This window comes from Condylostylus longicornis, unplaced genomic scaffold, assembly GCF_029603195.1.
Source record: "Condylostylus longicornis isolate FDR11 unplaced genomic scaffold, ASM2960319v2 ptg000107l, whole genome shotgun sequence".
Lineage (NCBI taxonomy): Eukaryota > Metazoa > Arthropoda > Insecta > Diptera > Dolichopodidae > Condylostylus > Condylostylus longicornis.
Window position 1 is genome coordinate 3,312,960 of NW_026578075.1, and position 27,072 is coordinate 3,340,031.

At 26.3% G+C, this 27,072-nt stretch overlaps 1 protein-coding gene across 1 annotated transcript in view; it reads left to right on the forward strand.

The window, feature by feature from the left end:
* LOC129614373 (protein toll) overlaps positions 1-27,072 on the forward strand; it is a 319,631-nt gene that overhangs the window by 83,489 nt on the left and 209,070 nt on the right. Inside the window, exon 2 of the mRNA XM_055528948.1 lies at positions 2,122-2,214. The gene's annotated coding sequence lies outside the window, so the exon portion shown is untranslated. The remainder of the gene's footprint in view (positions 1-2,121; positions 2,215-27,072) is intronic.

Here is a 27,072-nt window from a genome sequence, read left to right on the forward strand (position 1 = left end):
AGAACTAAATTTGCATAAGCAATAATCTTATAATTAATAATTGGGTATAAGTTTCATTAAAAAACACTTCAGTTTTGCTATATGGGAATTAAATTATAACACACGTATTATTCAATAACATAATTTTGTAACAAACCCCCTATGACTATGGAAATTATTATTTTTTTATATTTTGTATGTGCTTAATTAAAAAATTTTTTAATGCAATTTTGGCAAATATTTGCGTCATTGAAATTGTTAAGCAATAAAATTTTGTAGCAGAAATAATGTAAAATTTACTAACACTAAAATACATCCATGCCTTTAATTAAATATTAAATTTTACACAAGCATAGACACAAAATATGAACCCAATTGTTAAGATTTATCTATGTATAGTATTTAATTTAAAATGCAAAATTAAAAAATTTCAAAGCGCAAAAATTGCAAATAGCTAATAGTCGTGGAGATTCACCAGAAAATGAATCCGTTACTCATGTTGTATTCCAAAACTCTAAATATTAATATTATTTTTTTTGCAATGCTAAATGAAAATGAATAAGAAGATTTTTTTTCCAAAATGTTGAAGATATAAGCACTTTTCCTAATAATATAAACCCAGTAAATGATGTTCAAGATTTTGCTATACCTCGTAGCTATATTAAAATTTGTATAAGTCGGTATTGTCATTTAAGCGAATATACACTAATACAGCCGTAAAACATAATTCAGGTGAAATATTGTTATACATTTCGACTCATGTTTACATATATATCAAAAATATTTCTTTAGAATTCTACAAAAATTTTAAGTAAAAACTCTACCAGAGGCTTAAAAACAAAATCATTTTTCACTTTACATTCAGACAGGTTTTGGGACCTTTGAGTCCTGAAGCATAATTATCTAGTAGTTCCCTAAATGAAAGATTACTTGAAGAGAGCCCATTGGTTTTCAAACCCAATTCTGTTCGATGAGTCCTGAAGCATAATTATCTAGTAGTTCCCTAAATGAAAGATTACTTGAAGAAGAGCCCATTGGTTTTCAAACCCAATTCTGCTCGATTCCAATTTGGAAATTATTGTTTAAAAGCTATTATTTTATGACAGCTGTTATTCTGTCACAACTTAATAGACATAATACCATAATATTTGCAAATGTTGTACACAATATAACATATATTATATTACATTCAGTCATACTAGGAGCTCTGCAAAATCACCCGGTAAATAATTGAATTTACGGCATAGTTGAATTTATGTACGAACAAGTTCTTGATTACTGTTTTAACATTATAAACATACTGTTTAACCCTGGCTTGGTGAGTAATGATTGCAATAGAAGAGTAAGTAACTCTTCTTTCTTTAAAACCATATTTCTTTTTTAACTATTTGGTGTGTTCGAGATTCGAGCTTATTAAGTCAGACCGACTTTTTGAAATTAAAAAGTAAAGTTTTATATATGAAGTTTCTCTTTTGTTTTTCATAATGAGCATAACAAACACAAATCATTCATGTTGTTTTTTAAATTATTTATTACAAATCATCATCATCATCATCATCATCAGTATCATCATTATCATCATCATCATCATCATTATTACAAATTATTTTTGTTATTATTATTTTTTGTTTTTTTTTTTTTTTCAAAAAATTAATGAGAGCGTTAAAATGAAGTTAAGAAATTAATACTATGAAATGAAAGGAAAATAACGATTACAATAAACAAAAAAAAAGAAAAACAATGTTAGAGCAAAATCACAAAGAGTTAAGCGTAATCTAATATGTGAACAGAAGGTTTAATAAACTTTATTTTTTTTTTGTTTCATTCACAATTTTTACCTTGTTTTACACAAAGAGAAAAAAACTCATTTAACTTTACTTTTGTTTGATACACATTCATACATTCATACATGTAGATACTTGGGTGTATTTAAATAAAAAAAAAATCGCAAAGATTTGATACACTTTTCCATAGTAGAACCGAACTAGATAGATAAATTGACTCTCTAAAGAATTGGGTCGTCATTTATGATCTAATTTTTTTTTCCGTTTTTTTTCTTATTTTATTTATTTTAATCTAAATTTCAAGTATAATTCTCTCTTTCTTTAATCTTATTATTAACGTTTCTTTTTCTCATTACAGGTAAGTCATCATCATCATCAGTTCTACACACAAATTCACACAGTTTCAAGTTATATTAATAGAACAAAACAGAAAAAGCAGAAAGAAAAAACTGTAAGTAATTACCGTAACCACAGTAACCTCGAAAAAATTTTTTGTTATTTGACTTGGTTTTAGGTTTTTTTTTTCGCTTTTATAATGCAAAGAAGCTTTAGTTTTCTTATATTCCTCCCTGTTTGATTAGATTTTTTTTTGTAATATAGAAAACATAAAAAATATATGTTACATTCATACATATGTACGTATGTATGTAGTTATATAGCCATATAACTTATGACTTGATTGGGATTTAGTATTATTTTTGGTGTCATTTGTGAGATAATAATAAAGGGAAATAAAATGTAGTTTTATGTTTCTTTTGTTTTTCTTGATTAGCCACATGAGAAACTTGCGATTTTGTTCAAGTTTAAATCTGAAATACTTAATTGGTATATTTATTATTATGTTGCATTGTGTGTATTATAGGTATGTATATTGTACATGTTTCAGTATATAGCTGTAGTAATTATCGTAATGTAGTTCAATGTGATAAAACAACTTCCGATTATATTTAAAAATTTAATAGTAAAATATTTTATGCGAATATAATTTGGAATAATTAAAAATAGTTTAAAATTTTTATATTAATATTTGCGGTTGGGGGTTAAATTTTTCAAGTTTTGTCATTTATAAAAATAAAAACGATTGATTTGTGAATGTAATTGCATTTTTAATTTGAAAAAGGTTAAAAAAATTATAAAAATATTTAGTTATTATGATTGGAAACACTTAAGCCAATTGAACTTGTCTGTTACTGTTTAATATTAATTAGAAAATTGATCATTATTTCAGTAAAATTTTATGAGTATCTAAAATACAAAATTATCGAATATTGAAGAGGTTATAAGACTGATGAGAGGTAAGAATCTTCGAAAACGAAATATATTTTTTGAATTCAAATAATTTTGAATGCCACATTAGTCAACCATACGATTAAATCTCGAGCAATTGTACGCGTGCAGACAATTAAATTTTAGCGCAATTCTTAGAGTGGAATTATCATAAAATAAAACTTTAATATTTTTGTTTTTATTTAATTTATTTATATAAAAGTAAAAACTATTTCATTTGTAATAAAACAGGTAATCATTTGTAAACTCGTAGAATATTTCAATTAGACAAACTAACGGTTTAATAATCTACATATATTGAGGTCAATTTAGCTAGAATATAAAAAAGACCATGTGCAACAATAATAATATTTTTTATTTTTTAAAGAAATTCATATGATTTTAAACATTAAAATAAACTGCAAGAGACGCCCGTCAAATTCGAATTTAGTACAGAAAATCTTGATGGGGAATACTGCGGGCGACGCCCGTCATTTCCAATCAAGGGGTTAAGCTTCAATTTAACTCTGTTCCAGCTTATTTCAGCTGTAATTTGAGAAAAATAAAAATTCCTAATAAATAAAATTGTAAAACGTTCCTACATTTTATGTTATACTAAATGCATATACTGTGAGTCTCAAAAAAAACCGCTCACTAAAAATTATTTTATGTAGTGTTTAATATATTTTGTTTTAATTGTCCAAGTCACAAACTAATTTATAAATAATAAAGTACATTTAATTACCAACAAAATTAATTAAAAAAATTTTCATAAGAGTAACAAAAACAAAACAAAAAATAAATAAATTCAAAAATTCTAACTTTTTTACGCGTCAAAACAAACCGCTCAGTTTTAGTACATACAAAGCACATTCATCTAGTTTTCTGCAAAAACTTCGGGAATCCCCCAAAAATATTTGTTTATTAATTTTTGCAGGTTTAATTAAAGGCATATCATTGTTTTTTCTGAATAGTTCGGACTATTTTTTCGTTTTTGCAATAAAATAAATCATTCTTTAGAAGATTTTAAAAAGTAATTTAAATATGGTGAAACAAACCACTATAGAAACGAGAGAAATTATTATTAATCTCAATAAAGCAGGTAAATCACACCGCGAAATAGGCAAACTTGTGGGCAGAGCGTATTCAACCGTAAAAACTATAATTGACAAGTATAAGAATACAAATAAAGTTAACGATCTCAGACGCTCAGGTAGGCCGAAGAGTTTAAATCCAATTCAAATAAGAGAAATTGTTAAAAATGTTAAAAAAAATCCATATACAAGTGCCGTGACGGTTGCCCAAAATATTGGAATTAACACAGGCAAGCCCGTTAGCGCAAGTACGGTACGTAGAGTACTACATGACAACGGATTATTTGGAAGAGCACCACGAACAAAACCTAGTATCTCGAAAAAAAATAAGAAAAAGAGACTTAGCTACGCAAAAAAATATAAACAAAAGGATTTTCATTTTTGGAAAAATGTATTATTTACTGACGAAAGCAAGTTTGAAATATTTGGAGCCAAAAAACCAGTTAAAATATGGAGAGAAGTCAATAAAGAGTTTGAAGACAAAAACGTTATTAAGACAGTAAAGCATGGTGGGGGTTCAGTTATGGTCTGGGGCTGTATGGCTGCAGCTGGGGTTGGTAATTTGGTGTTTATAGAAAGCACTATGAATAAAATGGGCTATTTAAAGATTTTGCAAGACAATATTGCACCAAGTATAGAAAAATTAGGTCTATGTAATAATTGGATCTTCCAGCAAGATAACGACCCAAAGCACACTGCTCTTGTTGTGAAGGAGTGGTTGCCATATAGAACCCCAAAACTATTAGACCACCCCCCCCCCAGTCGCCAGACCTTAACCCAATCGAACATTTATGGGACTACCTGGACAAACGTATAAGAACAAGAGATATTAGTAACAAGGAAGACCTAAAAAAAGCAATTTTAGAAGAATGGGCAAAAATACCTTCCCAGTTTACAAAAAAACTTGTAGAATCCATGCCAAGGAGATTGGGTGCTGTATATAAGTCAAAAGGGCTACAAACCAAGTATTAATTTGATTAATTTTTAAAAACTTTTAATATTTTTTATTAATGAGCGTTTTTTTTTGACGCGTAAAAATATGTGGATTTTTGAATTTCTTTATTTTTTGTTATGTTATTGTTATTTTTTTGAAACTTACTTTTAGGAATTTTGTTTGTAATTGAATGGACTTTAATTTTTGTGATTTAGTTTGTAACTTGAATAATTAAAATGAATGAAAATAAATGTTAAACAAAATAATTTTTAGTGAGCGGTTTTTTTTTGAGACTCACAGTAGAATGATTGAGAGAATAGAAGTATTTGATGTTCATTTTGAGCTTGCGGAATTGTATTTCTATTATTCTAAATAATCACTCGCTAGGCAAAAAAATCAAAGGTAAATTGAATATTGCATGTTATTTTCAAATATCAATCTTATCAATATTTTTCAATTTTTATTCTACATCCTGTATAATAGTTCCTTGATTACTTTATTCATAATTGATAAAATTCCTCGGTTAGTGCCATTATCATTAAAATCATTTAAATATGCTATAGTTTTTAGTACAATTTACAATGTAACAAACTATTACATTGATTTAAACAAGTTCACGTTATTCACTCTTATCTTTAAGCACCTACTTTTATGTATATGCAAGGAATAAACAAAATTGTTATCAAGACTATAGATTTTATCTATCTACATAAAATAATTATCAATTGACCACGGTTCAACCTCAACATTTTCAAATCTAATAAATCTGTTATCACGTATATTTTTTTTTTGACTTTTTAACATTTGTTTTTAGATCTTTTAAAAATTTTTGAAAAATTACAAAGCAAAATTTTTTTTCAAATATCAAGGTAAAATCATTTTAGAAAAACATGCTAAAAACAAAATTGTTACATTTTTTTTTCTCTCCTCTACAAGCTTGAAACTTCACATTACAAACACTCATGTTCAATTTTAATTTTTTAATCATTTTAATAAACTTCACTTTTTGGTTTTTTGCAATCTAAATACTAACATAAAAGATTTATAGTGGTGATTAAACTAAAAAATAGTTTCTTGGGTGTAGCTATCAATCAAATGAATACGCGAAATTTAGTTTTTTCTATATATAGGGTCAGAAGGTCATTTGAAGTTCAAATATCTAACGTGATTTTTTATACCCTGCACTTCGTGAAGGGTATATTAACTTTGGTATGGAGTTTGTAACTACTTGAAGGAGTCATCTGCGGTATGGACATATATATATATTCTTGCTCAGCGTAAAATTCTGAGTCGATTTAGACATGTCCGTCTGTCCGTCCGTCCGTCCGTCCGTCCGTCCGTCCGTCCGTCCGTCCGATCGCACGATAACTCAAAAACGCATAATGCAATCGACACCAAACTTTCACAAGTTTTTTCTTTTGTACCAAGGACGAGCCCTATTGTTATTGGACTAATTCGGACAACGGGTTCGGGTAGCTGCCATACAACTCAAAGAGTTTATTTTAAATATTTCAAAAACTAATAAAGGTATAAATATAAAATTTTGTATACATGTGTCCAATTATATTCTACACATGCTATAAAAATTATAATGGGGTAGCTGCACCGGTTCGGGTGGCTGCCATACAACTCCAACAGCAAGTTTTTTATATTCGGCAAAATAATAAAGTCAGATCCATGAAACTTGGCAGTCATGTGTCCAATTATAGGTCAAATATATTTCTGAAGTTTTAGAGGAATCGCTTGACAGGTTCGGGTACCTGACATACAACTCCAGAAGCAAATTTTAAATATTTAGAAAAATAATAAAGTCAGATTCATGAAACTTGGCAATCATGTGTCCAATTATGGCTCAAATATATTTCTGAAGTTTTGGTGGAATTGCTCGACAGGTTCGAGTAGCTCCCATACAAGTCTAAAAGCTTATTTTAAATATTTGGAAAAATAATAAAGTCAAATTCATGAGACTTGGCAGTCGTGTGTCCAATTATAGGTCAGACATATTTCTAAAGTTTTGGTGCGATTGCTTGACAGGTTCGAGTAGCTCCCATGCAAGTCTAAAAGCTTAATCTTAATATTTGGAAAAATAATAAAGTCAGATTCATGAAACTTGGCAGTTGTGTGTCCGATTATAGATCAAATATATTTGTGAAGTTTTGATGGAATTGCTTGACAGGTTCGGGTACTTGCCATACAACTCCAAAAGCTTATTTTACATATTTGGAAAAATAATAAAGTCAGATTCATGAAACTTGGCAGTTGTATGTCGAGTTATAGGTCACATATATTTCTGAAGTTTTGGTGGAATTGCTTAACAGATTCGAGTAGATCCCATACAAGTTTAAAAGCTTATTCTTAATATTTGAAAAAATAATAAAGTCAGATTCATGAAACTTGGCAGTTGTGTGTCCGATTATAGATCTGATATATTTGTGAAGTTTTGGTGGAATTGCTTGGCAGGTTCAGGTACTTACCATACAATTCCAAAAGCTAATTTTAAATATTTGGAAAAATTATAAGGTCAGATTCATGAAACTTGGCAGTCGGATGTCAAATTATGGGTCAGACATGTCCGTGAAGTCTCTATAGAATGATTTTAGAGGTTCAAGTAATTGCTACACAATAACGAAAGGTGCAGGGTATAATTCAATCGGTTTATACCGACTGAAACGTTTTTACTTGTTTTATTTTCTATTTTGTTTTCTAATACTAATTTAATATAAGATTGGCTAATATTATTTAACTAGGTTAAGAAACGTAATTGTTATTATGCAAGCAGAATTTATAAGTGTATGTGAAATTCGAATATAAGTAAGTGTGTATTTCGTTAGAAGAATAGAGAATTTGAATATATTTTATATTAAGAAATTGATACCAGTAATGAAAAGAAGAATTTATTAAGAGTTTATATATGTGAAATGTCAATAAAGGTGACTGTATTGTAAAGTGAATCGTAGTGAAAGGCGAGGTATTAAATTTTAAATAGAAAAATTTCAAATACAAAATACCTTATTTTCGTAACAATTCAAATAAATTTTTAATCAATTCAATTCTTATTTTGAAAAATTTGCAAAATACAATCCAGTGCCTTGCAACCATACAGTTTCCACATGCATTTAATCTTTATTAGTAATAAATTTTCTAAAAGAGGACTTTTTCGCTTCAGTTGCAAATTAAAATTTTCAGTAGTTAAAGAGAGTCTTTTCAAATCGAAAAAGTGCGTTTTCAAGGCAAGTTTAAATTATAAAAGCCTAATTTTTATGAATAATTGTAACTTTTTCGAATGTTATCTGCAATTTTGGAGCTAATGGTACACGAAATTTACCGAAACTTATGGCGTAAGAGCTAAATACAAATTTGAATTTAGTTTTTATATAAATAGAGTTGCAATTTTTTACATTTTTCTATGTGTAACTCCGGCAATAATTGAGGTACATTGTTCATTGTGCCTAAAAAATTGTTCTATGTATTTAATTCTTCCTATTAAATATTTAATAAAATTTGTATTCATTTTACTATAATTTTCATGTTGGTCAATAACATTAACATTTTACAAAGCATTTTCTTTTACATTCCATATAACAAAGTCTTTTTTTTTCAAATTTCTTACACAAAACCACATATTATGTATGTACCACATAAAATGTATGCAAAATTTAATATGAATTTATATTATGTACCACCAATAATTTGCATATATGACGTACGAATGTATAACATTACATCGTCATACATGTGATTTTTTTCTTATTTAATTTTATAATATGAAAGAATATTGCATTGCATATGCCAAAGAAGATAAAAAAGTTTACATAATCATATAGTTTGACTTCTTTAAATACATTGTGTTAGATACAAGAATTCTGCCCCTATTTGTTCTTCTATCGCCGCAAAGTTATTGCTGCATAAAAAAAATATTGAGGGATTTGTTAGGAAAAATTCTAATTCTTTTGCAATATGTAAAAAATGAAAAAAAACTTGAGTCTCATAAGAAACCTCTAACACAAGATAAATTGTTCTATTATGCTACTTATATATATGTATATATATTTATGTGTGGAATCATATGCATGTATGTACGTGTTTGTATGCTTTGCGTTGTTCAAAAAGATGTGACAAAAAATTAAATATATGAAAATCTAATGAAAATCTCAAATCTTTTACAAAAAATAAAAATGAGAAAAGAAAAACCAATGAAAAAATGTAATCTTAGCACAAGAATGAACAGATGACATGACTTTACTTGCGTCTAGACAAATTTTTGTTTTTTTACTGATAATTTTAAGCATTTACTTTTTCTTTCTTTCGATTACATCTTGGTGACATTAAAAGAAAATTTCAAAAATAATATAAAATTTATAAAGAATTTTTTCAGATTACGTAAGTTGTCCTTTTAGATGAGTACACATTGTGTGTGTGTATGTATAATAAAATGAGTTATGTGTGTTTATATCTTATAAGCGTTCATACAATTATAATTTAAGGGATTCAATATTAAGGGATTCAATACAGTCATTATGGTACACAACTACTGATTATAGATGCTTTCATGTCAGTGCAATCCTTGATTCCTTTAACATACTTAATTGTATTGTTAACCTAATTTCAAAATATTGAATGCATTGCGAATAAACTGGCTTAAAGTTTTTGCTTTAATATTTTTTTTTTTTAAGTATTTAAAGTAGAAATGCGGCATTTTTCTAAATTGCTCCACATACTCTTCACTCTTTTCAAAATCATACACTTTTCCTTTTACCTAAAGCCTTTTACTAAACACATAATATTACTGTTGAAAACCAACTTATTTAACATAGGCTATAAAAAATCTTAATCATGTTTGCAATAACCTGAACAATGGGGATTCCAACGGTCCTTTAACCGAATGGTCTCGAACTCGAAGCCCAGTCAGGTTACTATAAAAAATTATATTTAATACTTTATACTTAATATACAATTACTAACATAAACTAATTACCATATATTCTGTAACGCCCAATATTAAAATACCGGGATAATTAAAAAAACAATAAATATCAATAACCTTAAATATTTAACATAAAACAAAATTATGGTGGACTCCTCACCCACCACCTAGCTGAAAACCCAATGCCGCAAGCAAACAAGTTCACCTACAATATCCAGCCCTGTACTCCGTTAAAATTAAATTAATTAGCTCTTAAATTAACATTAGCTCTTTAAATGATAAAACTCTCAGGAAACTCTCTGTATAATTATAGCAATTACTAATTTCTAGAACCTAATGAAAGCTTACTGTAAACGTAAACATGACAAAAATGTTATATAAACGAGTCCACTATTCTACTGTTATACCATCACTTTTCCTGTCATACATGTACACAATACCTGTATTATACACAAACATATTAATTCTTATATGTAAGCTGAATCTTATTCATAATTTAAATGGACTTGTGAACTGATTTTGCCTGTCAAAATATCTGAAAATAAAAGGTAAATTTCTTCTTTGCCACATATAGTGGCACACTCTTTAGTCTTATCTTTTCGCGGTTCGAAATTTTTAAAATACCTTATTATTGTAATATGCCTAAAATTATTCAAAAAAAATTTTCACTTGAATGAGCATAATGTACGAGTAACTAAAGTGAAAGCGTTTGAAAAGCCAATTAAAAAAATTATATTTTTTTTTTTCTTGCTTTAAATTTTTTTTTACACGCATGAATTGTAATTTGAACTCAACGCTAGGTAATTGATGTAAACTGATTGTGTATAATTTTATATTTACTTTTTTGAATTATGAAAAATGTAAGTAGGTAATTAAATAATTTTTTCTAAGAATTTATTTATTTGTAAAATGAATTTAAATAGAAGTTGATGGTAAAAGTATAAAACTTAAATTATGTAAGGTTCGTTATACATTTTCAAGTGAAAAATAAATCATGAATGAAATTTAATAAATTTCGTTATTGCATATGCATATTTATATTGTATACAATACGTTATCCAATATCGTATATAATATGTATTAAATATATAAATTGAACAATACCTTTGTAATACGCATATATTGGCCTACACATTATTTTATCGACTTAATTTACAAAATACACTGGAAAATTTTAGTTTTATAAAAACATTATTCATAACAGTTAATTTTTATATACGTTTCTCAAGGGCAATTCTGTGCCCATAAAATGGAATTTTTTTGAAGCTATAAATATCGTAAAAGAAAAACGTGAAAATTCCATTACAAATATTTAGGCGTTATGGTATAAAAATGCCGTCTTGTAAACAATGTAGGTGCATCTTAAAATTTTTCATGATAAAAATCCTTTAGAGAGGATTTGCATACGTTAAAAGGATCTAAAAATAATTCAGAAAATCATATTCGGCATTCCACGGCATTCATTATAATCAAAATATAATTTGACTTTATTATGTAATGTAGGTGTATACTTTATTAATGTAAACAGTAAAATAAGTCGGATTTTTTGCTTCAATATAAAAATTTAAAAGAGCCTACAAAGAAATTGTGCAATTGACAATTTTATAATATAAAAAATCAAGATCAAAATCAAAATAAAATCCAATGATGATTTTATTTTAAGTTCTCTACCATCTTACAAATTATACCATCGAGAATTATTTTAAGGTTATGTTTATGTTTACACAAAACTGTCCATTTTATTTCTTAGACCATTTACGAAATGTATACGTAAAACAAATGAACTAAAATAGTGTAGAATTGCAAAAAAGCAAAATACTAATAGAAATTGCTAAAAGTAAAAGAACAAGAAAAAAATATTCCAAATTTCCAGACACACATACGTTAGGTACGCATAAGCATACGGAAATAAAATTTACAATAATATGTTCTGTATATGATAATGTAGTCAGCCTATATTTTTATGTTTTGTTTTACTTATACAAATTTTAAGATATCCTTTTTTTTGTGTCTTTCTAAAACAACAACAAATTTTCTGACTTAAAATATACTTAAATTGAAACGTGTAAAGAGATACGTACGTGTTTTCAAAAATTAGTGAAAAAATTATATAAACTTTTTATTTTGGATAATATGATTATGTTATCCAGGTATGGACAAAAAATTTACTTTACAAGAGCCATATGCTGAATAGAGATCTTTTAGATTTCGAACACATAAAATTCAAAAATTTACAAAATTTAATAATTGGTTTGCGCAAAGTGCTGAATGGAATATAGGGATTGGGGCAATTTAATACTCAAAAGTAGATCAGTTAAAGTAACTAATTCCTAAAGACATCTTAACGGTTTTAATTTAATGAGTCTAGTAATTGTGACGTCAACTATAAAGCTTTGATTGAGCATGAGTATGAAAGGAATTTTAATTATTTAAAGTTTTTAGTTCATCAAGTGAACCTTATTGAAATAAAAAGTAGGAAATAAATTAAAAAATTCATTATCCATTGTAAAAAAGTTTGATTAAGCTGGATTAAAACTGATGGTTTGTAAATTAAACCATTCTATTTCAAAAAATTTAAAAACTCTTTTTCAAAAACGTTTTTGTATCATATTGCATATCTCCAGGCGGAGGGAAGAAATTAATAATAAAGTCATGCAACTTAAAATAAAATATTTACTTATTTTCATAAGCGATAGCTTAAAACAGTATAAAAAGTTTACAAACTAGTAAGATTCTTAAAATTTACTGTCTAACCTCTACAACTATACCATTTTGGGCTCGAAATTTTATGGAACAAACAGTTTAAGATGGCATTTAAGTTCAACAGTTATGATCTGCAGCGGAGCATTACAAGAGCTTTTACATAGTCGAAATTTTTTTTTATTCCGCTCTAATTTTGACGCCAAATTAAAAACAACTTATAATTAAAATTTTTAGAAAGCAAAAAATTTCAATCAAGATTTATTTTTTTAAACAAAAAAACTTTAGTCAACCTATTCCATCAAAATGACGACCGTCATTATCGCTAAACCATTGTAGATTGTAGATTTTTAAGGGGAGCGGAATGGGGCAGGAGTATTCCCCGGGCAACCACAGCCATTCGTGACTTATTTTAGCCTCTCCATGCCCTCAACCTAACATATCTCCGCTCCAAGTATGAAACCAGAGATAACCTCAAGGTATTTGCATAACAATTGCTTTCTTAACTTAACAATCGCTAGACCATTAATTTTCACTTAAAAATTATTTAATAAAAAAAATATTATTGTATGTATTTGACTACCACAATAATAAAAATAAAAAAAAAAAATTAATTATTTTAAAATTTTTAAACTTTTAATTTTTTTTTTTTTCGAAATACGAGCCACAATTTGGTACGTCAACCACACTTTAATCACTGTGAGAAAACATTTTTTTTTTATTAGCCAATACAATTTCCAATACTGAATTTCAGACTTCAAGTCATATATTCTTACATATATACTTGCATATTTGTGTAGATATTTGTAAAATATCAGTTATTGGGATTTTTTTATTATTTTTCTTTCTTTTTATAGATTTTATGGTTATGGAAAATCTCTGTTGAATGAAAATTTACTCAGTTTTTCTTATTTTGTTTTTCTCTCTTTTATTAAATTTTTCTTCCCTCTTTTTTATCTTTTCTTGTATTTTAGTTTTTATTGTCCTTTCAATTACATACAACAAATATTTCGATATATTTCACTTCTCTATATCTTTGTTCTGTTATTTCGGAATTTTTATATTTAATTTTATACATAAAAATACCAATACATATATGAATGTTGGTGTGTTCATCGGAATATTGTGAGATACCGAGGGATATCTCATATATTCCTATATGGTTATACACAAATAGTTGTGTATAGTTATAAAATCGATAGTCAATATCCTTTCAGACATAATAATAAAAGAAATAAAAAAAAAACAAGAAAAAGAAAAAGTAAAATAAAAAAAAATTGTTTCAGGTGTTTTTAGTAAATTTTTTATGGTTATGCCATGGTAACATTTTTGGTAATCCTTTAATAACGATATTCGAATATTGATGTAGAATATGTGATCTAAAAGACAAGTGAGGACAAAAATATGGAATTTAATACAAATTGGATAATAATAAATATATATATATATATACGAGTATGTATGTATGTACATATGTATGTTTTTGTATAAATATTTTTTATGTATGTATGTAGGAGTTTATTGGATTTTATATTTAATAATACATGCAGATATATGTACAAACACTTGGTAATAATATGAACTCATATACATGTACATATGTATATATGTTTTTTAAATTTAAATTTTTGAAATTTCAGAACAGTAAATAAAGTCAGATTTTTCTCTAAATTTTCGGTTTTCTTATTAACTTTGAGAAATGGGGACGAAAAAAAATAAAAAAAAAAATTTTTTTTTGGGTCCATCTGGAAATTATTACTTGGTTTATTAACAGTTGTATTAATATTTATAGAAAAATTACTAAACCAAAAAAAATTTTTTGGACTCATTGGAATTTGGCACTTTTGTTTTTTTAGTTTATTTCAATATTTTTTTTTTCTTTTGATAAACTTTTAATTTAAAATTGGAAATTTGCATTTTTATTTGCAAAATAATGAAACGATTTTATTTTGTCTTGCAAGATCTAAAGTGTTGTTCTGTATTAATTTTGTAATATTAATTAAATTTAAATTTTATTCCCAACAATCAGTATTAAAGGTAAGAATTTTTTGGAACAAAGGTTGTAGGTTTGTCGTCCGAACAGGAATCACATGAATACTTAATTGGAATAAGTTCAGAATAATTGATTTTCGTACTTTTAATTTTAATTAAACAAATTTTATGGGACCACGACTGTATGATATTATTTCTTCAAACCTTTTAGAAAACTCCATCGTCGGAATTTTGTTGAGATCCTCTTACAGAATTCTATCAAATTTTCTACCAAATCCTATCAACCATTGGTTCCACATTTTTAGTTTTTCTAGACTAATAATTAAGATTTTCACCTTAATTAAGATTTTCAATTCCATACACTATTTTATTTTGAAATTTATAATTTGTTTTTCAAAATCATTAAAATTTTATTTGTTAAAAGTTGCATGCCTACAATTCATTTAACATCTTTCTAATATATTTTCCATTTCGCTATATTTTGGCACACAGTATTACCAACCATTTATAACTATCAACATCAACCATTGCTGTCAAAATAAAACAAAAAAAAAAATGAATTTCAGAGCTCAATTAAAAAATTACCAAATAATTTTGGTCGATTATGAAAATAATTTTTATGAACAAATTCTATAAGGCGTACATAAAAGAAAAACCAAAAAATCAATAAAAAAGCGATAAAGTGCCCAGTCTCATGTCTAGAGTGCTTCTCCAATACCCACATTTCTTATGAATCCGAACAACTTTCCCCTGAAAAATGTCCCTTACATGATTCCTTGACATTCATTACGATCGCCTTAAAGCACTTTCAATTGCAATTGCTTAAAAACTTTTAACTTATTGAAGTTCCAGTCTTATTCTTTTCTCCTTTACTTCGATGTTTTGTACTTCAAGGATTTTGCTTGGTCAAATACCGCTTCTAATTGATATTTTATCAATTAGAACTGATTTACTTAAAATGCATTGCAAACTCTGTAATTAATAGACTAAAATGGTTGCATCTTCACACATGTATAATAAAATTAATTGCTTAATATTTGTTCGTTATTACGTAAAATTACATTTTAAAATATTGATTTGTACACCATTTATTCCGATATCTTAATTGTAATAATATATACATAAGTGGTTAATTACAGGCGCATCTTATACATACAAATGTACATACATGAATTTGTAAATTGTGACCTTAATATTAAATTTGAATATTAATGGTTACACAACATCACAATTATCATAATTATAGCCTTAGGTAATTATTTGAGCTGTAACAAAATTGAAATTGCAACAAAATGCCATGATGCTCAACAATAACAGACCATGTTAGCACGTAATTTGTGTTTATGTTTTCTTTTTTATTTTTTTTTTATTTTTAGATAACTGTTAATAACATTTTCGGTTGTTTTCAATGAAAATTAGTCAGTTTATTGTTGTTTTTTATTTTTTTTTATATTTGTTATTAAAATTATTATTACAATCATCTGCATTAAGCCAGATTATTGGTTTGTTTGTGTTGGATTCAAGGCATTTTGAAATTTGAAAGTGATTTTGTTAAACGTTTTAAATGTAATTATGAAAATGTTTTGGAAATTATTAATTTAACAAGACTTGTTAAAAATGTTAAAAATTTTTCTGTTTTAATATTTTTTAATTTAAAATTTAATTTCCGCACTTCCTTTTATGCTTATTATGAAAATAATTTAAATAAATTAATTATAAAAAAGTGGTAAAAAATTTAATAATGTGGCCGAATTAATTTATAATGAATTATCAGTTAAACGGGCATACGTTGTTGAGATCTCTGAAGAAAGGAAATGGCTTTTTTTTATTCATTTATTCTAATAAGCTCTCGAATGTGATAGTCAAAATTATTATTCTCTATGTTTGTCTTGACACCACACATGATTATGTTACAATCTCATTTAGGTTTGAAATTTCCACTGACCTTAAGGTCTCCCTCGTGTTTACTTTTAAATTTCTGTTTAAACCTTCTTCTTGAAATCTATATACTGTACTTCATACTTGTTTTAACATTTTTCTTTCTGAATGCTTTTATCGAGGCTTCAGATGATTTCAATAAATTTTTCAGCACGAAATGTGTTTATATCAGCAAGACCTTCCCAACATTACCTCGCATAATTCCATTATTTTAATAGGATTTTAGTAGGACAGTTTAAGTCCTGTCGAAAAATTTGGCATAACTTTCGAATTGAAAGGTACTCAAAATGTTGAGTTTTGATAGATAGATAATGTACATTACAAAAATGCTAAAATTTTAAAAAAGTTCGAAAGTGTAGAGTATTTAAAGAGGCAAATATGTGGACTCCTGCCAATAATGCAAGTGCCAACGGTATGCTGTATACATGTAAATTCAACACAATTGAAAAGTCAGCTGGCAGGGTAGAATTTAATGCTCATACAGGAAAATAATTCTAATAAGCAATGGGAATATATGTTGGAATATTTCACTATCAATATTTTTGTATTTCCATTAAAAATTCTGAATAATTTAGAGAAACGAGGAAATTCCATCTTCCAAGGAAAGCAAGGCATTATTATTCAAAATTGTTTCAAAAACTAAAACAAAAACATGTTCTAATTCAACGTAGAAAATTTTTAATTTACTTCCTGCATATTCAAAAAAAAAAAGTGAACTACTCCTGCAGTTTACATAACTTTTTTTATTAATTTACAGCTTTAAAATTAATATTTAAGCCACATGAAAATTATTTCGCATTCCAATTAAAATTCATAAAAAGAAAGGCAATAATAATAAAGTAATAAAAAAAAAAAAATTAAATTATTTTTATCCTTAATTCGAATAAATTTAAAATTTTTGTTAATGCTCTCATCACCAACGGACTGCATACAATGATAGCAATGTGCGTAATTTTAATAATTTTATGATAGCCTAAATGTAAAATAAAAATATTTCAATTATTTTTACAAATTACAATAGTAACCAAGTGTGGATGAATTTTCATCAGCTTTCCTTTAGCAATAAACATTTTGAATTCATGAAATTAGGTGAAATTTTGTGTCATCATTAGAAATAATAAAAGAACATATATGGAAATGACCTTTATGCATATATTCTTTTTGTGTGATTGTATAAAATTTGCTAACATTAATCCATTCTAAATGCATGCTATATACACATTTATAATAAGTAAAAAGGATTTTGAATTCGTATATTCACCATTCAAAACCTACGATAATAAAAATTAGAATAAGCGCGTGCACATAAACATACGCATAGTATAAGCCCTACATAATTTCATATATGTTGAGTACATTTATTTTAATGTTACAATTTAGAATAAATTTTTTGGTTTTTAATTGGATGACCCAAACAAATTTTTAGCATTCAAAATAAAAATTATAAAAGAAAAAAAAATACAAATTTCAGCAGTTACGGTGTCATAGAACAATTGAACATGATTTCTGAACAGGATATGTAGTCGTTAACTAGGATAATGAATTAAAATAAATTATTACTTTAGGGTAACTAAATTAATATATATGCATATACACACATTTTTCCGTTTATAAATACAATATTTTAATACACGCATAATATTCAAGTTGTATTGGCATTTAAATTGAGATTGCCAGCATTTTATAAAAAAAAAAATCTAAAGTGATCAGCCCATAATCGACTGGAAGTTTTGTTATCTAGTTTAACGAAAGTGTTGCATAAGATTTTAAAATTTAGTATATAAATTGAGGAATGTTCAAAAAAATGAATGAATAAAGTTTTTGGGAATATCAGGAATTGGAAATCGAGCAAGCAGCCGATTTCACATTTTGGGTAATATCTAAAGAACTAATTAAGGCAACTTCTTGAAATTTAATATTTCAATTCTGTTTGCTACCGAATGTAACTCTTAAACTTTAAGGGCCAAAATTACATTTTTCTAGTAATCTTAAGAAAAAGCTTAGAATTTTAAGGAAGTACCTAAAAGTCATTTTCATAATGTTGTGAAATATTTTAGCTAAACTAGCCAATAAATATTGCTATCGGTTATTTGCGGACCACATCAGACTTTCTTAACTCAATTTCAAGCTTTGTTACAAAGTAATCAAAGTGTGAACAAGAATTAAACGCTAATATTTTATAATCAAATTCTTCATTTTCCGTCTAACTGCATAGAAATCTTGGCATACAAGAATTTAAAGTCGGAAAAATTCAACAATAACAAATTATTAAATTTAAAATTATTTGAAAACCCAAATTTATAATATTGAAATGAGAACAGATGGCAACCCTTATATAATATTGCATGTACGATTTTGTGCTTATAGGAATATAAAAGCTTATAAAATTGCAATAAAATTATCAGTGGACGCATTTATACTATAATTGAAATTTAAAATATGACATTGTAATTCAACATGATTTAATATAAATTTTATGAGGCAAAATGGAATATTTACACATGCATACACACACATGTTATATACAATGACATAATAGGTATATAAAACGGTATTTGTTGTAAAATTTTCTATATAGAGTGAATTTAATATCGAATGTTAAACGCATGCATTTTTGCTAGTACATTCCATGTTTTATTGAAATTTTCCGAAAATTCGCATATAAAATAAAAATAAAAAATTGAGTAATTTAAAATTATTGCTATAACAGTAATTTTTATTGTTATCATTATCAGTTTAATATTATGTTTTCATTATAAAATTATTATTATTATTTTTTTTATTAAATATTATTATATATTTTGCAAAAAAGGATTTACCTTACGATTATGTACATTAATATTATTATAAGCGAATAATATAGAAACATTAACAGTTTATGCCTTGTTCTCTGTAGATACAAATTTCGATAGAGGGATAAAATGTAGAATTTTGCAATTTGTAAATTTTCAATGAATAATTTTTGTGTTTTATGTACATACATATATAAAATATTGAAAATTTGTATAAAAAATATTGAAAGAGAACAAAATTTCAATAACATTATTGTACTTTAAAGGCTTATACATTTATTTATAAAAAATTATAATTTTGTCTTATTTTATATGAAATTTCGAAAAATTAAAATGTGCTCTGAAATTAGAAGTACAATATTGTCATGCATGTTCATAACAAGTTACGGCTGTACTGAATATCTTTAAAAATTAAATTTTCATCTAAAAATTAAATTGTAAATAAATAAAAATTACATGTGCATTCCAAAGGAAACGAAAATTCAAGAGAAATAGTTAAAATTTTCTGAAATTCCAAATATTCATTTTTCATCAAAAGAATTAAATTTTTAACGGAACTAGAGGATCAAAACAAATAAAATAGCGATTAAGACACGAACTATTCGGATTTAGCGCATCCTAAAATTTAAGATAGAAAGAATTTACCACGACAATACTCCCTTCTTTCAATCCTTTTATATTTTCTTGTATTTGTTTTGGCTTGTTTGGTTTCTTTTGAAATTTCTTACATTTTGGATATCCTTTTGAAACTCCTTTGTATTCCAATTTTAATTTTAAATTTAATTTCTCAATTTATTTTAATTCAAAGTTTTTTTTTTTGCTTAAAACAATAGATGGAAAAACGCTTTTGTTTCCACTAACTGGATTAGGGAAAACAAAAAGTTATGGTCATAGAAAAGTTATTAAAAATGTTATAATTCAAAAGCTGGAACTTTTGTTCCAGTTTGAAACTAGTTTTCTCCATAGTATAAAAACCAAAAGGAAAAGGAAATTATTGTTGAACATAATTCACTTATCAACCGGAGCATTTAGCACATTTTTTTGTTGGTTTTTTTTTGTTGTCCTTTTTCAGTTTATTTATTTCCCGTTTTTTAATTTTTATTTTCTCATGTTTCCCATTTTTGCCTTTTACATTTTGTTTTTAGTGTATGTTGAAAGAGAAAAAAAAAGCATTCTTTTTTTAATAACAGAATAGATGCTGACTCCATAGTGTCAAGATTATAAATATTCATAATAGAGTCCCTCCTAACATTAAAAAAAATTTTTTTTTTTTTTTAAAGCGAGTTATATAGAGGCGGCTATTGTTAGGTGCATAATACAACAGTAAATTGTGTGTTGGTAACAGAAATTGTTTATTTAGCATTATGTCATTCAGTGTGGTGCAATGCACAAAATTCGTGTAAAAGCAAGAGTATAAAACCAAAACAAAAAATATTAAAAGACAAATAAAATAGAAAGAACAAACAAGAAATTTTTATTTTAATTTCCTTTCATTTTTCTATTTTTATCCTGTTTAAAATAAATTTTTTTTGTTATACATTTTTTTGTTATACATTTCGTATATGTATGTATATGTGTATGATTGTATCAGTACGCCATATGTCGTGATTTTTACACATTTTAATTTTCTTTGCTGTTCTTTTTTCAATAACAAAAAAAAAAAATTTGATATGAAAATTGGAAGGGTAGATTTTTTAATTAAAAGATATAGGAAACAGATGATTCATCTGCCTTATCATAGGCAATATAAAGATTAATATCAAATTCAAAATATAATTATGAAATTTCATTATTCAGATTATTAATTAAGGACATTTTCGAAAATTATTGTTGAGTATAAGATAATTTAAAATTTTAATTGAGCTCTAATAGTTTTTTTTAATTTAAACCAGAATGTGCAAAATTAAAAAGGATTGCATAACTCTAGGAGCAATTGCAATATTCTATTTTTTACAATATGAATTTAAAGGAATGAAATTGAGCATTAATTTTTACATTTCAAATAAACAAAAAAAAAAAAAATACGCCCAAAAGAGCATCAAAACTTTAATTTTGATTTTTCGTATTGAAAGCAAAAAGAAAATTTAAAAATCAAAACCACCTACCTATATTAGCTAGTTTTTGTTTTCAAATAAAGCTCATCAGTTCAATTAAAACTTTTTAAATTTGAAAAGTTTGTTCTTCAATTTTTTTTTTCAAATTTTAAATTAATTGCACTTCACATATACGCTTATAGTATATGTATATGTATACATAAACTGTAATTGAAATCAATTAAAAAAATCTCACATAAGTTATTACTACACTTATAGTCTTAATTCACATGCAAAGAAAGAAAGAAAAAACTAAAACCAAGATACACCATTACGGAATTTTCCCGAAACATAAATAAATATAAGGAGAATTGGGAAGCTTGAATAGTTAAAATTTCAGGGTATTCGCTCATGGTATTTAGAAAACTCAAAATTTTTAGTTCAAACAATTACTTTTAATAATTTTAGCACTTGGAATATAGCACTTACAATGTCAACATGTGAAAATACTATTTTTAAAAACGTTGTACTACATCATTAAAGCTTCTTTTATTCATATACAAATAAGTTTCAAAAATTGCATATCTTTAGGATGATAAATGTATTCAATCTTTGAAATTAAAGAAAAAAAATTTAAAGAGGCGTTAACATGCTCGATTTAAATGGTAAATTGCGTGGCTGAATAAAAATATGTATATTCTTTAATTGTATGACGCCAAAAAATTCCAAAAAGCGATCATTTGCGAGGAGGGGGGGAGCAGATAGGTAGTAATTTTCTTCTACGGAAGTAAGTTTCCAGTAAAGATCTATGTAACTATAAAATTTCAGCTTTCTATCTTAAAGACATGGGCAGTCGGACAGAGTGAAGCTAATGAGGACTTTTTTTCAAAAATTTTTTGAAAAAATGATAATTATCTGGAAAATTTAAACTAAAATATTCAAATAAATTAAAAAAAAAAAAACATTTAAATTTTGTTTTGTACCCGATAACAATTTTTCATTTATAAATCGGGAAACTAAAACTATAAAGAGAAACCAAAATAAGAGCATAAATCGTAAATTTTAAAACTTTTTTTCCCTCTTTTTTCAAATAGAGTTTTGAAAACATTCACAAACCACTGCCATCGGCTAGTTTTAAAAATAGCCAAAATGGAATTGAAATAAAAAAAAAGAACAAAATAATAATGTCCTTCTGTTCCTTATGCTTTTAGGATTATTTATATTTAAAATTGAAATGTTTCAAGTGGAAAATTTAAATTTTAGAAAGTTTCATAATCAGGCTATGTGTTAGGCTATGGTTCAATACTATAGGTCTCTTTGTAAAGGACAAAGTTCATTATAACAATATGAATATTATGCAATTAATCATTTCCTTTAAAAAATTGTGAACCAGAATCATTATTCACTTGAATCTGAAAGATAACATTAACGAAAGTAGCCAAATTAAGATGTTTGTTTTAACCAAAACCTTGTTTTTTTTTAAATTTTTTCACAATTTGACTTAGAACGTTTATACTTACAAAGTAATAGATTTACTAACACACATAATAGTACATAATTCATGCCCCAAATTAAAAGGCAAAAGAAGGGGGCCAAAACTATTTTAAAATAAGAATGGGGATCTCTTTTGACCGGAAAAATTTTTTTTCCATTGGCGGAAAATTCTATAAGAAAAAAATCTAATTTTCCTTTTTAGCAGAGATCAATTTTTTAATTCAAAAAAAATTTTTTTTGTGTTTTTCATCTTTTACTTTTAGTTTCTTTTCTTCTTCTAGATTTTTTGAATTCCCTAAATCCTGCTTGTGGCTTTAGTTTAAACCCTTTTTTTTTATGTTCACTTTATTTTTTTCTTTGTATCGTTTTTTATAAATGGCGGTAAAATGCGGTATTTTAACCGTTTCAGTAATAAATAGTATGCTCGTATATGTAAGTATGTTTTTGACAAAATAGAAAAGCATGAAAGTTAATATAGAAAAGAAGAGAAAAAAGGAAAATTTGAAAAATTATTGAAAATCGTAAATTGTAAAACATTTTTTTTTGTTTTTGCAAAAAACAGAAAAAATTGTAAGTTATAGAGTATAAAGTAATATAATTTTGTATATATATATATGCACATACTTAAAAGGATGTGGCGAGGAAACGTAATATTTAATAAATATGGAAAATATATGGAAAAATATATGGAAAAATAAGGATGAGTAAAAATAAAAGCAAGTAATGCGGCTGTTGAAGGAAAAATTCTAAAAATTTATATTGGAAAACATTTCTTTCCTACTTTTATTTTAAATATTTTTCCAATAAATTTCAAAAAGAAATGCCGTAATCAATGTTTGTGTTGGTCCGACAGTACCCACAACATGTTTTTAATTCGAAACATTGAAAATATTATTATATTTAAATAAATAAACCTGATTTCGACCTTTAAACGACGAGCACAAAAAACAAAAGATTTTATCAACTGACAGGGCTTCGTACTCCATGGCACATTTATTCAAATCCAAATTTATACCAAAATCGTGCAAAATATAACTATATAATATATTTTGAGAACCATTGAAAAAAAGATATTGCAGAAAAATTTTGGACCGAGATTGAACACATATAATGTATATGAGGTACGGTCAAATCAAGAACTAATAGACGTTTAAAAAATGAGTATATATAGTAAGATTCATAAAATCTCAAAGATGATGATGCCTGGGACACTTAAATCGAATAAATGAATCCGGAGCTCCAAAAATTATTTTTCGAAGTAAGACTACATTTTCAAAGAAGCATTGGAAAATCAAGGTTAAAATGGATAGACGACGTAGAAGAAGACTTGCGTAAAATGAATATATCAAATTGACGGCAACTAACAACGGATCGGGAAGAGTGAAGGAGAATTGTGAGTCAAGGTAAGGCTCATACTGTCCTGTAGGATTACTGATGATGATGATGAACAGAGGAGGTGATAGTAAATTTTACACCTTTCTTTTGTATATTTTTCTCTTACACTTTCATATTCTTTGTACCGTCATACAGTTGTATGCTCTCTTACTCAGTGCGACACCACAACGGGGCTAGATGGCCTAACTGTACCCTTCGGGAGAGCGTGCAACCTAATCTAACCTATTCAATGTTAATTTTGTTAGCGTGCGTAAAACCCTTACGGAGACTTAACGGGTGTAATAATAATTACAAGCTTGAAGAATTAGTTAACCATTTCACCTTGTACTTTAAAAGTTAATAATGCTTAAAAAGACCTTTTTACTTCAAATACGAAACTTTTTTGAAAATAAAGAAATATTTTGAAGAAATTCCAGATTTGCATTGAAATTTTGAATATTTTTAATTAAAAATAATGAAATTTTGCATAGTACTGTAGGCAAACTGTTAAAATATTAAAATTAAAGTCTGTAATTAACCGACGAACACGTCAAAATTTTAAACAAATAAATATAATCCCTAAAAGTATGCAATTATTTATAAATCTTGCTAAAATTTATTTAATATACGAATTTTATTAAGAAATGTGCTTTTTACAAAACTTTTTTCGAAGAAAAAAAAAACATTACTTAGTTGCTTTTCATTTTCTTATGATTTGTTTTAAAGAAAACCTAGCAGTAATCGTAAATATTTAATAATTTTAATGAAAAAAAAAAAATAAAACGCACACAAAAATAAAAGAAAAATCATGAATTTTATGAAATTGCTTTGGTTTATTTATAAAGTAGAAAACAACATTAAAGGGTTCAAGGAGTAAAGGGTTGTCATTATTGTTAGCATTCCTTCTAAATATAGAATATATTTAGGTAGGTAGATAGGTACATACATTACGCGCGAAATGAAACATTTTTTTTTTCCAACCCGTCCCTAAAATACGCAAATTGAAAATTGATGTCTTTAATATTGTGAATGGGAATTAGTTAAATGAAAAGGAAGTGTTTTTGGTGTACTATCTTTTGTGTTACAAATATACATTTATTAGGGTTCCCTAAGCACATACATACAAAGTAATGTATATTATATTATGTATGTATGTTTACTCAGGTAATTGATATTAAAAGGAAAATTGAAAGGTGAAATACTCATTTGTATTTTGATGTTTTTTAAATTTTTCAGAAAAAGAAAAAAAAAAAGGAAAAATAAAAATGGAAAATTGGAAAATATAAGAATTGGAATGGGATTATATTTTTTTTTTTTCGTAGAGCGTTAAATGTGAAATATTTCCAGATGCTACCAAAAACATTTTAAAAGGTTAATGGATATAGATTTTTCTGTTTGTATTTTGTGTTGTTAAAAGGAATTTATGAAAAATTAGTGAATTAAAATGAAAAAAACAAAAACAAAGCAAAAAAAGTATTTTTTGGAAAATTGTGTTTAAAATTTTCGCAATAAATTTAATGATAAAGAATGAAAGTGTTGAAAAATTTTTAACAAATTAATCTTATTGAATTTCAAAATAATTGATTTTTAGAAAAAGGTATCTATATGTTAGTGGTAGAAATCGGCACCTGTTATTTGATCCAAGTGTAAGATAAACATCTTGCTCTTACAAAGCAATTATCTATCCCATAAATAGGTTGGTTAAATTTTGTTGTAATTCACTAAATGTGTGTTGCAATTCTAACTCGATTTCTGAGATAAGTCAACGACTATTATGGTCTTAGTTCTCATTAAATTAAGTTATTGGACATTCTTTTAACCTTTATTTAGTATATATGACAGTAAAACAGCATTAGAAACAAAATATATACTTTTAAATACTTCTAGAACGGTTCATACTTCTAAAACGGTCCGAACAAGTCACCTCTCAACGAAATAGTGCACCAGTTCAAAATTAACCTGATTTGAGTTCCGGAACTCAGCGGAATCAAAAGAAACTAAAGGGCTAATGAGCTCGTGAGGAATGAGACAGGTCTCAGGGTTCTACTTAAAGGAGAAGACCTTCAGTGCGTACAGGTTGCTGCTACACAACCCGTCATTTGAACAAGCCAATGAAAGTTGACGCTCGATTTTAGATATTTCATAGCATTTTTTCTGATTTCTTTCTGATTTTTTCTTTTTTCTGATGTCAACGTTTGTTTTTTATGAGCTTTAAGTTAGTATTTGTATTTTTTACGGCCTTTCGCACTATGCTGGTTTTATTTAATCACAAACACGGCAAAATGAGTAAGTGAAAGCCAGTTGTATCCAAAATTTTTAGCTCAGACATATTTTGATAACAGCATATTTACTAATTATAGCAAAAGTACTTGTGACGTAATTTAATTTTTCATAATTGAAATTTTCACATATTTACAAATTTTTAATCAAAGATTTTTAATCAAACATTCTTCCATATTAACACAAATTAAGTTTTTATTGAAATCATAAAAGATCTCTAAATTAATTTCATTTAAAAAATACAATCTGACTTTTTTTATATTTAATTTAATTAGTTGAGCAATATGCAAAAAGAAGAAATGACAACGTCATTAAACTTTATGATTTTTTGAAGATAAAAACAAATTAAAGCAATGAAAATTTTTATAGCATAGTTACAACCATTACTAAAAATTACACAGGAATTACGCTATTAAGGAAAAAAAATAAGCAAAAAACAAAATACTTGAACGTAATTGAAAATATTTTAATGTTCCATTATTTCTTAT